At 37.6% G+C, this 13,068-nt stretch overlaps 1 pseudogene; it reads left to right on the forward strand.

Moving 5' to 3' along the window:
- LOC149561088 (SNF1-related protein kinase catalytic subunit alpha KIN10-like) overlaps positions 1 to 13,068 on the forward strand; it is a 142,714-nt pseudogene that overhangs the window by 75,663 nt on the left and 53,983 nt on the right.

Genomic DNA, 13,068 nt, shown 5'->3' on the forward strand with positions numbered 1-13,068 from the left:
GGGCTTCAATTAATTCTAGTATCTCTTGTTCTCTTTTCTTCATCATATCTAACTTTAGTTCATATGCTGCTAAATCTTCTTCCATCTTCTTTCTTTTGCTTTTATTTTCCTCTTTTCTCCTTTTCACTTCTTCTTTCTTTTTATTTTTCTCTTGTGCCTCCTCATATTCAATCCATTTATCCAGCTTGAATAATAACTTTGACATTTCATCTTTATCTCTCATTAATGTAACCTATTACTAATCTAGCACTTATAAATGCTTGTGAAAGATGCAAATCCAACTAGGCAAGTTGAATTTGGTCTCCCCCAACAATCATCAACAAATGGGTACACAACACCAAGAAAATAATCTTTCAATTCATCTACACAAACTCATTGCAAGAATACTAAAACATCAAAGAAAATTGAGAAATTTAATTAGCAAAAATTTGTGAAAAGCACGTTCAAGAAAACATAATCTGTCACTACTATGTCCTGGTGTGATTTTTGCTATCACATGCTCAGAATCTTCTGAGCTCTGATACCACCTAATGTAGAGTAAATCAATTGATGATTCAATTCTACATTTCTTTCATAACCTTTCTCAATACAACATCAAAACATTCAGAAAATATGTATAAGCCCTCAAAAATTTTCATTGTCTTGAAACCGATATGCAACCAAACATAAGACATTTAAAATGTTCAACATTGTGTAAGCACAAGACTATTCATGTTTCCCATTGGATTATTATTTAAAACTGATTCCCTTCAAGTTAGAACTTCAATAAAATTGCCAAGTTTAGCATGTGGAAATATTTAGCAATGGCCGAGTTTATCAAAGTTTGAGACGACATATAAGAATCCTCAGTTGTCATCTTTGGAAAGGACCTCTTGCCATTGTCTAAACCAAATACAAATACTTCTCTATAAATTCTCTCATGGTTTGGTTTGCACAGTGACTATCTAAACATCAGTAGGCCATTCCCAAATCATGATTTTCAAAATTTATTTCAATAAAATAATAAAATTTCTTCATGAAACCGATATGAAGAACTAAGTCATCCTTAATCAGAAATAGAGACATTCAAAACTGAATAGTAACCAAATAGAATTATTGAATCATATGAGTGTTACATAGAAACTGAAACATACGACAATTGAATTAACCAATTCAATGTCCAAAACAAACTGATTCACTAAACACTAAAATTCTTCTTATCTAATCTTGAAATTGATATTTTTAAAATACTAAACTTGAGTGAAACCAATTTTGATGAACTTTAAATCTCGAACAAAACTAGACATTAACTTCTTAAGATAAATGATTGATTCCAATGATCAAGCTAATATAATCAAAATAGAATCCAGTTCGAAACCAAATTGTGGATCATAAAGCTTTCGAATACAAATCAATTTTAAATCATTCAGATTTTTAAAAAATGTAGAACTACAAATAAGGAGTTTGAAAAACTCAAAATTCTTAATTGAAATTATAATCCTTTTTTTATTATTGCATTCTCTATTACATTGTTCCATACTCTTTCATCGACTGTTGATACTTTTATTCTATGCTACCTATGTCCTTTCCTTACTCTCAAGTTCTAAATAAATAAAGGACATCAACATGAACAAAACCTGATAACTAACTCTTAAAATTAACTTTTAACTTCCCACACCTGACTCATTCTAATTCTAAATATATTAAAGATACTAGTAAAGTATCATGGAGTTTATTTATTAACTAAAACTCTTAACTTGTAACCCCCAATTACATCATTAAAACAACTATAAAAAACTAAGACTTAACCCAACATTATTAAATGGCCATTCTTTTGGCTAGATCTTTGAAATTCATTGAATCTAGCAATGCCCCTACATCATGCTCCCTAGGACAAAAGGGTTTTGTGCAAATGGATGTATAGCACTAGACTATATGGCTCAAATGGCACAAAAACCAATGAAAATGGGAGTCCTGAGAGTGTTCTTGTAGATTCAAAAACTTGGAGTTGAAAGACCAAGGGGAGGTAATTTTACTTGCAAGCCCTAGTCCAAATATTTGCATGTATTTGGTCCTAAATTGTAGGAATTTGAGTTGTTAGAGTTGTAGGTGAAGAAAATCAACTAATTAAAGGTGGATTTGGTGTTCAAATAGTCCCTAGAAGAGATCCTAAGCCCTGTGCTTGATTCATGAACCCATTCTTTTGGTCCTCCTTTGAAATCCAAGCCTTTTAGGGCCCTATTCCACTGTGCCACTCTACATTAGGTGGTATCAAAGACTGTGGTTGGATCTTGTGGAAAGTTATTTGTGAAAAAATCTTAAGAGGGTGAAGAAGGTGAGAGGGAGATCCCTTTGATGATCACTAGTGTTGAGTTGGCCAAACTTGTGAAGGAATAAATGTCAGAGAGTAGAGCAGTGAGGGAGGAAAATAGAAACATGAAGAGGGAATTGGAAAAACTCAAGGGTAAGATGATAAAAGGAGATGGTGATGAATCAAAGGAAGAGGAAGTTGAAAGGGAGCCCTATGAGAAGGAGATTCCAATGGATCAAAGGCCACTCTTGCAAGCTTTGGAAAGAGTAGGGGTGAAAGGGGGAGACTTACCTACTTTTCATGGAAAACTAAATCCAGATGAGTGCATGGATTAGTTGGAGGTGTTAGACAACCATTTTGAGTGTGATCAGGTCCGTGCAAGTCAGAGATTTAGGTTGGCAAAGACAAAACTTAAGGGCCCTACCCTTAGTTGGTGGAAATTTTTGCAAAGTGAAAGAGAAGATGAAGGAAAGGAGCAGATCAATACATCAAAGAAAATGAAGGTAGAGATTAGGAAGCAATTCATCTGTGGGGACTATGAGGTCCTAATACATTAGAAATTGCATAATCTCAAGCAAAAGGATATGGATGTCAATACATAAACCTAATATTTTCACAATTTAACTCTTAGGGAAAAGGTATATGAGACCAACAAAAAAAAGATGGCAAGGTATATAAATGGATAGAAATATAGCATTCAAGATGAACTAAATCTAATTGCCATTGATTCAGTTCATCAGTGTTTCTATTTGGCTCTGAAGATTGAAGAAAAATAAAAAAGGAGAGGAGAGTCTAGTTTCAATAGGGGAAGAGGAAGTAATTTTAGAAGAAGAGGAGTAAGGTTCCAAGTGAAAGGTAATTAGTCTAAGGAAGAAGGGAAGAATAAAAATACTAACAATGAGTTTGGCAATAGGGGAACTTTTAGAGGTAGGAGATCTAACAACAGTAGAGGAGGAGGAAATGGTAGAGGAAGGGGAGGCAGTGTATTCACTAGAAAATGTTTTAGATGCAACCAAAGAAGACATTGGTCCTTTATATGCCCCCAAAAACTTGGAGATAATCCTAGGCAAGGAGATAGAAGAGTCCAATTATTGCAAAAAGAAGATGGCCAAAGCATCTCCTCCTACCATTCCACTACTTCTAGACCTACAGATCTAGAGATTGGGGAATGTCTAATACTACAAAGAACACTTTTGAAGGTTCCCAACCCTATTGAATCACCACAAAGGAGCCAAAATACTTGCAAAGTTAAAGACAAGGTATGTAAAGTGATTGAAGATTCTAGATCAATAGATAATATAGCATCTAGGGAGATGGTTAATAAGTTAAATTTTCAAAAGATACCAAATCCTTGTCCATTTAAAGCATCTTGGCTTACTAAGGAGAAGCAAAATCTTGTCAATGAGTAAGCATGGACATAATTCATGCTAGGAGAGTATGTAGACAAGATCCTTTGTGATGTCATAGATATGGATGCTTTCCACCTCTTACTAGGGAGACCATGGCAATATGATGTCAAAACCAAGCATGATGGGAGGAAAATGTGTACACCATAACCAAGGGAGGCATAAACTATACCATGAACCCCCTACTTGATGATGGTAAACTAGACCATGTGGTTAGCAATGTTGGCTTGGTAGGGGAGAAGGAATTCATGCAGACCCTAAGAGAAAAGGATACTCCATGTTTTTCCATAGTAGCCAGGCCAAAAAAGGAGATTGTGGTAAAACCCCAAGACAAACCTAAGAAGGGACAATGGTGGGAAAATGTTGGTCCTAAGGAAGTAAGGGATTGATGCAAGAGCATCCAGAGGTATAAGGGCAATCCTGTGTCACCCAAAAAAATATACTTAGACTTAGTTTCTGTTTCATGTCTTTACATTTTTGGATACCCATTTGGCTCAAATAAAGGTTCCAACTCTCATAGTTCAACTATCACTGCGTTTGAAAATCCCAAAAAAATAGGAGCATGTATTTGGGCCATCATTTTGGTAAACTAGAAGGTGTGAATTGGCTAGATGAATGTAATCATGATTTAGAGCATTCCAAAAAAAGAATCAGGTCAATAGGCCCCACGGTTTGAAAGTTATTGCAGTTTTTTGGGTTTTGGAGACCTCTTAAGAATTCTTCAAAGTCAGGTTTGGGGCATTAAATGACCTTGAAAAGGGTCAAAAAATGGGGGATGAGTGACACTTGTCCATAGGGCTATGGAGTGCTTTGAGAGCTTTTCAAAAATGTAAACGGTTCATCAATCGGAGGTACGGCTCAAAAGTTATGCCTCTCGGAAGTTCAGTTACCGTTTCTAGATTCTTCTAGATTTGCACCGACTTCTAACGTAGCTTTTGAAACCTTCTATTTCATCGGTGGATGCCTGCTAGCACTTTCTAGAATGTACTCCTAGTCCTTAACCCTTTGGGGTCTATTTAAGGAGATTTTTGGCATTGTAAAAGGCAGTTCGGAGTGGAGTTTGAGAGGAGGTGCTAAAAGGAGAAATATTCTCCAAATTTATGCTATTGTAAGCCCTTAGGGCATGTTTTGAAGTTTATTTTCTTTGTACTATTTGTACTAGCTTATTTTATTAGTTAATATAATTTCCCTTTTCTGTTGTGTCCATTCTGTTCTTGGGTTGTCTCACCATCAAGTGGTATCAGAGCGGGTTTTCCTGAGTGTGTAGACAGAGCGCTGACTGTGAGGCAGTTTACACTAGGACTGTGTGGTTGTGGGTTCGAGTTAGAAGATGCCTCCATGAAGAGAGCATGGCAGAAGGGCTAGAGCTATTGATCTTGAGGAGGTTAGAGCCCTCCAGAGGTAGGTACAAGCATTGCAAGAGGAGCTTCGTAGAGGAGAAAATGTTGCCGCGGGTGACAATAGTGAGGATGAAAATGAAGAGGAAGTAATGGGACCAGAAGAGGACATTGACGGGGAAGTTTTGAATCCTGTAGAGGAAAGGCTTTTTAGGGCCATTACTAAGTTTGGGAAAAGACCTACAATTGAAGTGGGTATATTTTCAGGAAATCTGAAACCAGATGAGTTGATCGATTGGATCAATGAACTGGAAGAATACTTTGAGTATGAGGATATAAGGGACCCAGATAGGGTTAAGTTTACAAAGGCCAAACTGAAAGGCCATGCCAAAATCTGGTGGCAAGAGGTTCAACTAGAAAGACTTAGAAAAGGAAAGGAGAAGATCACAAGATGGGATCGCATGGTGGACAAATTGAAGAAGCAGTTCATTCTTGTGGACTACGAGCTTGATCTGTTTAAGAAGATGCATGGGTTAAAGCAAGCAGGAAGATTAGTCTAAGAATATACAGAGGAGTTTTATCGACTCTTGATTAGAGTGGGGCATGTAGAAGCAAATAAGGAGAAGGTTGCTTGTTATATCAGTGGGTTGCGACCTAGCATCCAGGAGGAATTAAGTCTGGTAAGAATGACCAGCATTGAAGAAGCATACTAGTTTGCCCTACGAGTTGAAGAGAAGTTGAGTAAAAGGTTTGAAGGAAGAAAAAGAGGGCATGGTCAAGGAGGAAGGGGAAGTGGTAGATCATCTGGAGGCTGCAATGAAACCCAAAATAAAAATGGAGAGGTGGGTACTAGCAGAAACTAGAGGAATGAGGGTTTCAACCGCTCCCATGATCAAGACTTTGAGAATTAAAGAGGAAGAGGTAGAGGACGTGGACAAGGAAGAGGAGGCTCCCATGGTACCTATTTCCATTGCAATGAAGAAGGTCATCGTGCCTTTGAATGCCCTCAATGAAAAGGAAGGACACATAGGAGAGCTGAGGGCCAAGCTAGAGTTGCTCATGTGGATGAGGATGCACAATCATCACATTAAGAGGATGCAGAAATAGGAGAGACCTTGGTAAATGAAAGAGTCCTACTAAGTGGTGAGAATGAACTAGGAAAATGGAGGAGTTTGTTCTGTACTAGATGCAAGTGTGAGGATAAATGTTGTGATGTGATCATTGATGGTGGTAGCACTGATAACTTGGTATCAGAAGAGATGGTCTCTATGCTAAAGCTCAAGAGGGAGAAACATCCCCAACCCTATCAGATTTCTTGGGTAAAAGATGATCATAAGGTCCTAGTAAGTGAACAATGTTTAGTAAAATTCAAAATTGGGAGTTATCATGATGAAGTTCTCTGTGATGTTATTTCGATGGATGTTTTCCATCTATTGTTGGGTAGACCATGGCAGTTTGATAGACATGCAATACATGATGGACATGCAAACACATACTCTCTGACAAAGGATGGAGTTCACCACAAATTGAAGCCCATGAAAAAGGAAGGTGACAAGGTATGTAGCAGTTCTAGGATTTGTCTTGTTGAGGGGAAGGAAGTTTTTAGATGGCATGAAACATCAGCATATGTGCTATGCTTTGATTCAGAGGAAAGATAAAGAAGGTAGTAGTGAAATACCATTTGAAGTTTTAGATTTACTAGAGGAATTTGGAGATATTATCTCTGATAATGTTCCAGATAAATTGTCACCAGTAATGAAAATTAATCATCAAATAGATCTTATTCCAGGAGCTAGTTTTCCTAACAAGGTTGCTCACAGGATGACTCCTACTGAAACAGAGGAGCTAAATAGACAAGTTCAGGAGCTGTCGAGGAAGGACTTGATTCGAGAGAGCCTGAGTCCATGTGCAGTACCTACAATACTTGCACCAAAGAAGGATGGAGAGTGGAGGATGTGTACAGATTCTCGAGCTATAAATAGGATCACCATCAAGTACCGATTTCCTTTGCCAAGGATGGATGATATTATGGACTGTTTGATTGGAGCTCAGTACTTCACAAAGATAGATCTGAAGAGTGTTTATCACCAGATATGGATTCAAGAAGGAGATGAGTGGAAAATAGCCTTCAAGACCAAGGAGGGTCTTTATGAGTGGTTAGTCATGCCCTTTGGATTGACAAATGCCCCAAGAACCTTCATGCAGCTCATGAATGAGGTACTTAAGAAGTTCTTGGGAAAATTTGTTATTGTCTACTTGGATGATATTTTAATTTTCAGCAAGACTTTGGAAGAACATTTACTGCATATTCGTAGTGTCCTTGAAAGGCTAAGGGAAGAGAAACTGTTAATTAATCTAAAGAAGTGTGTCTTTGCTAAAAGGGAGTTAGTCTATTTGGGATTTGTTATATCACCTAAAGGTCTCAAAATGGATCCAAAGAAGGTAAAAGCCATCTTGGAATGGCCTACTCCAAGGTCTACTACTGAGGTAAGATCATTTCATGGTCTGGTTAGTTTTTACAGGAATTTTATTAAGAATTTTAGTGGCATATGTGCACCCCTAACTGATACAATAAGAGGGGATAGAAAAGAGTTCAAATGGACTATAGCAGCTACGAGAAGTTTTGAATTGCTGAAGAAGAAGGTGACAGAACAGCCTGTGTTGGCACTTCTAGATTTTAGGAAAGTGTTCCAGGTGGATTGTGATGCTAGTGGCAGTGCTATTGGGGCTGTATTAAGCCAAGAAGGTAAGCCTATTGCATATTTTAGTGAAAAATTGAATGATGCAAAGAAGAAGTATTCTGTTTATGATCAAGAATTCTATGTAATAGTTTTGGCCTTAAAGAAATGGAGGCATTATTTATTGCCAAAGGAATTTGTTTTGTATATTGATCGTCGGGCATTACAGTACCTAAATAGCCAAGGTAAATTGAATCAGAGGCATATGAAGTGGGTAGAATTCTTGCAGAGTTATACATTTTTGTTGAAGCATAGAAGTGGAAAATCTAACAGGGTTGCAGATGCACTAAGTAGGAGATAGTTGTTGCTTACAACAATGCAGGTTGAAGTAGTTGTGTTTGATAAACTCAAGAATTTGTACCCCGAGGATCCTGATTTTGCTGAAGCATGGAAAGCTTGTAAAGAACCTGCTACTGTAGATAGAACCAAGTGGTTAGACTATTTGATTCAGGATGGCATGTTGTTCAAAGTTAATCAATTGTGCATTCCAAGGAGTTCCATGAGGGAAAATCTGATTAAGGAGAAACACAGTGGAGGGATGGCAGGACATTTTGATCGAGATAAGACCATTGCCATTCTTAGAGAACATTATTTTTGGCCTCAAATTACACAGGATGTGAAGAAGTTTGTATAGAGTTGCCAGGTTTGTCAACTTGCCAAGGGGTTTAGTCAAAATACTGGCCTATATCAGCCATTGCCTGTTCCATCAAGGCCATGGGAGGACATAAGTATGGATTTTGTTCTTGGATTGCCAAGGACACAAAGGGGTAATGACTCAGTATTCGTGGTGGTTGATAGGTTCTCCAAAATGGCACATTTCATTCCATGCCACAAAACTCATGATGTTGTCCATATTGCAGACTTGTTTTTCAAAGAGGTGGTAAGACTACATGGTCTTCCAAGGAGTATAGTTTTTGACAGAGACACTAAATTTTTGGGGTATTTCTAGAAGACATTGTGGAAGAAGTTGAGAACAGACTTGAAATTCAGATCCACGCATCACCCATAGACTGATGGCCAAACATAAGTGGTAAATAGAAGTCTGGGCAATTTGCTGAGATGTTTAGTTGGAGATAAGCCCAAGGGATCGGATTTGATTCTACCACAGGCAGAGTTTTCTTATAATAACTCTGTAAATAGGAGTACTGGAAAATCACCATTTCAAATTGTGTATGGGAATAGCCCAAGGACTGCACCAGAATTGAGGAAGATAGAACAAGGGGAGAGGACAAGTGCTGAAGTTGAGGAATTTGCTGAACACATCAAGCATCTACATGAGGAGGTTCAAGCACACATTATCAAGATGAATCAAGATTATAAAGCTAGGGCTGATCAAAGGAGAAGACATAAGGAATCCCAAGTAGGGGATCTAGTCATGGTGCACTTACAAAAAGAAAGATTTCTAGTTTGTACTTACAACAAGCTGAAAATGAAGAAATTTGACCCCTGCAAAGTTTTGAAGAAACATAACTCAGGAAATGCATATGAGGTGGAGCTACCAGATGGTATTAACATTTCTCCCATTTTCAACATTACAGATTTAATAGAGTATCATGATGATGGTGTAGATGAGGAGTTGGTTTTAGAGCCATGTCCAATTCCTACTTCTAAGAAGCAGGAGATAGAAGACATTCTAGATCATCATGTGGGTAGGAGTACCAGAAACAGGCAGTATGAAGAGTATTTGGTCAAATGGAAAAGATGGCCGATCGAGGACTAGACTTGGATTCCAGCAGCTGAGGTTTCCCATTTGGGATTTCCTCTACCATCCATAAAGTAACAGGGTCACTTTTCAATCTACCCTGGGTGTCTGATGCAGGAGCATCCAGAGGTATAAGGGCAATCCTGTGTCACCCAAAAAAATGTACATAGACTTAGTTTCTGTTTCGTGTCTTTACATTTTTGGATACCCATTTGGCTCAAATAAAGGTTCCAACTCTCATAGTTCAACTATCAGTGCGTTTGAAAATCCCAAAAAAATAGGAGCATGTATTTGGGCCATCATTTCGGTAAACTAGAAGGTGTGAATTGGCCAGATGAATATAATCATGATTTAGAGCATTCCAAAAAAAGAATCAGGTCAATAGGCCCCATGGTTTGAAAGTTATTGCAGTTTTTTGGGTTTTGGAGACCTCCTAAGAATGCTTCAAAGTCAGGTTTGGGGCATTAAATGACCTCCAAAAGGTTCAAAAAATGGGGGATGAGTGACTCTTGTCCATAGGGGTATAGAGCGCTTCGAGAGCTTTTCAAAAATGTAAACGGTTCATCAATCGGAGCTACGGTTCAAAAGTTATGCCTCCTGGAAGTTCGGTTACCATTTCTGGATTCTTCTAGATTTGCACCGACTTCTAACGCAGCTTACGAAACCTTCTATTTCGTCGGTGGATGCCTGCTAGCACTTTCTAGAATGTACTCCTAGTCCTTAACCCTCTGGGGTCTATTTAAGGAGATTTTTGGCATTGTAAAAGGTAGTTCGGAGTGGAGTTTGAGAGGAGGTGCTAAAAGGAGAAATATTCTCCAAATTTATGCTATTGTAAGCCCTTAGGGCATGTTCTGAAGATTATTTTCTCTGTACCATTTTTACTAGCTTATTTTCTTAGTTAATATAATTTCCCTTTTCTGTTGTGTCCATTCTATTCTTGGGTTGTGTCACCATCAGGGATCTTTTAGAAAAATATCATGAGATTGTTGTAGATAGTATTCCAAACCCCTTGCCACCTAAGAGAGAGGTTAGCTATTGTATTGATCTTATCCCTAGTGCAACATTACCTAATAAGGATGCATACAAACTGACCTTGGAACAAAATGCAAAGATTGCAAGTGAAATTAAAGATTTTTTGTCTAAAGGGTTGATTAGGAAGAGTGTGAGCCCTTGTGCTATCCCTACTATCTTAGCACCCAAAGAGGAAGGCACTTGGAGACTTTGTACAAACTGTAAGGCAATAAAAAAGATTAATATAAGATATAGATTCCCAATGCCAAGGATGGAAGGCCATTTGGATTATTTAGGTGGAGCAAACTACTTCTCCAAGGTGGATTTGAAAAGTGGGTATCACCAAATCAAGATAAGGGAGGGGGATGAATGGAAAACAACTTTTAAAACCACAGAAGGGCTTTATGAATGGATTGTAATGCCATTCGGTCTATCAAATGTACCTTGTACCTTTATGAGGCTCATGAATGAGGTCCTCAAGCCCTTTTTGAACAAATTTGTGGTTTTCTATTTTGATGACATCCTGATCATTAGTAAAGACAAAGAAGAACACCTAAGGCATATAGACCAAGTCCTAAAGAGGTTACATGAAGAAGGGCTTATGATAAACCTTGAAAAGTCTACTTTAATGAAGGAAGAACTCATATTCTTGGGTTTTTTTATCTCCAAAGGCTGCCTTAAAATGGATCCATTGAACATAGAAGCCATTCTTAACTAGCCACCTCCTAAAAACCCATCATAGATCAAGAGCTTCCATGGAGTTTGCAAATTTTATAGGAAATTTATTAAGGATTTTAGTGGGGTCTTTGAACCTATGATAGATACTATAATGGGAGGAAGGAAATGTCAATTTTTTTGGACTAATGAAGTAGCAAAAGTATTTGACACACTCAAAGAAAAGATAGCCCAAGCACCCATCCTAAGGTTCCCTTATTTCAATAAGATATTTACAGTAGAATGTGATGCTAGTACTAAAGCTATAGGGGGAGTCTTAAGTCAAGAAGGTAGGCCATTGGCCTTTTTCAGTGAAAAATTAAATGATGCAAATAAAAAGTATTCAATATATGATCTAGAACTATATGCAATGGTGCAATTATTAAAAAGGTGGAGAAATTATCTACTCCCAAAAGAATTCATTGTATTCACTGACAATCAGGCTTTAAGCTTCTTGAACAGGTAGGAAAAACTCAATCAAAGACACATCAAGTGGATGAAATTTATGTAGGCCTATACCTTCTCCATTAAGCACAAAAATGGTAAAGTCAACAAGGTTTTTGATGCCCCAAGTAGGAGAAACCTCATGGTGCAAAGGATAGAGCTTGAAAGTGTTGGGATCCCTATTATGAAGGAGATGTATCCAAATAATGAAGATTTCAAGGAAATATACAAGACATGTGAGAAATTGGGAGATAAGTATCATACTAATTTTGCAAAATACCTCATCTAAGAGGGGCTGTTATTCAAAGGTCAAAAACTTTGTGTTCCAAGGGGGTCTTGTAGGGAAAACATGATTAAGTAGAAGCATTGTGGGAGCATGTTAGGGCACTTTGGAAAAGATAAGACCCTAGAACAAGTAAAATGATTTTACTAATGGCCTAAAATGTAGTTAGAGGTCAAAAAATTTGTTGATGGTTGTGTGATTTGCCAAAAAGCTAAGGGATACACTTCCAATGTAGGGTTGTACACTCCATTACCCACAACATGCAAAGCTTGGGATTCTATAAGTGTGAATTTTGTAGTAGGATTGCCAAGGACTAAATGAGGGCATGATAGCATCTTTGTAGTTGTTGATAGGTTCTCAAAAATGGCACACTTTATACCTTTTAGAACAACACATGATGCATCTCATATAGATGGCCTATTATTTAAACAAGTAGTTAGGTTACATGGCCTACCAATGTCCATTATATCAAATAGGGATCCTAAGTTCCTAGGGCACTTTTGGAGAACATTATGGAAGAAACTAGGAAAAAACTTAAGCTTTTTATCAGCTTATCACCCACAATTTGATGGGAAAATAGAGGTTATCAATAGATCCCTAGGTAATTTGTTAAGATGCCTAACCCGACAACATGGAGGATCATGGGACACAATCTTGTCTCAAGTAGAATATTCATACAATGATTCAGTGAATAGGAGCATAGGCTTGACCCCTTTCCAAATTGTGTATGGAAATCATCGAAGGGGTATTCTAGAACTGAGAGACATCAGGGATATGGAGAGGAAAAGTGGATGAGCACAAGATTTTGCCCAAGTTATTAAAGATATACAAGAGCGGGTAAAGGATAGATTACAAATGTCATGAGCAAAGTATAAGGAACAAGTAGATGAAAAGAGGATAAATCTTCAATTTAAAGTGGGTGACTTGGTCATGATACATCTTTATAAGGAGAGGCTACCAAAGGGGTAGTATACTAAGTTGTTGATGAAGAAAGAAGGACCTTTCAAAGTACTTAAGAAATGTGGAAACAATGCATACAAGATTGATCCTCCACCAAACATAGGCTTTTCTCCCATCTTTAATATTTTTAATCTTTATGCATATAAGCCACCTACTAATGTTTGTGATGTAGGAATAGGTCAT

This window comes from Cupressus sempervirens, chromosome 4, assembly GCF_028749045.1.
Source record: "Cupressus sempervirens isolate cs-2001-9-10 chromosome 4, ASM2874904v1, whole genome shotgun sequence".
NCBI classification, from domain to species: Eukaryota; Viridiplantae; Streptophyta; class Pinopsida; order Cupressales; family Cupressaceae; genus Cupressus; species Cupressus sempervirens.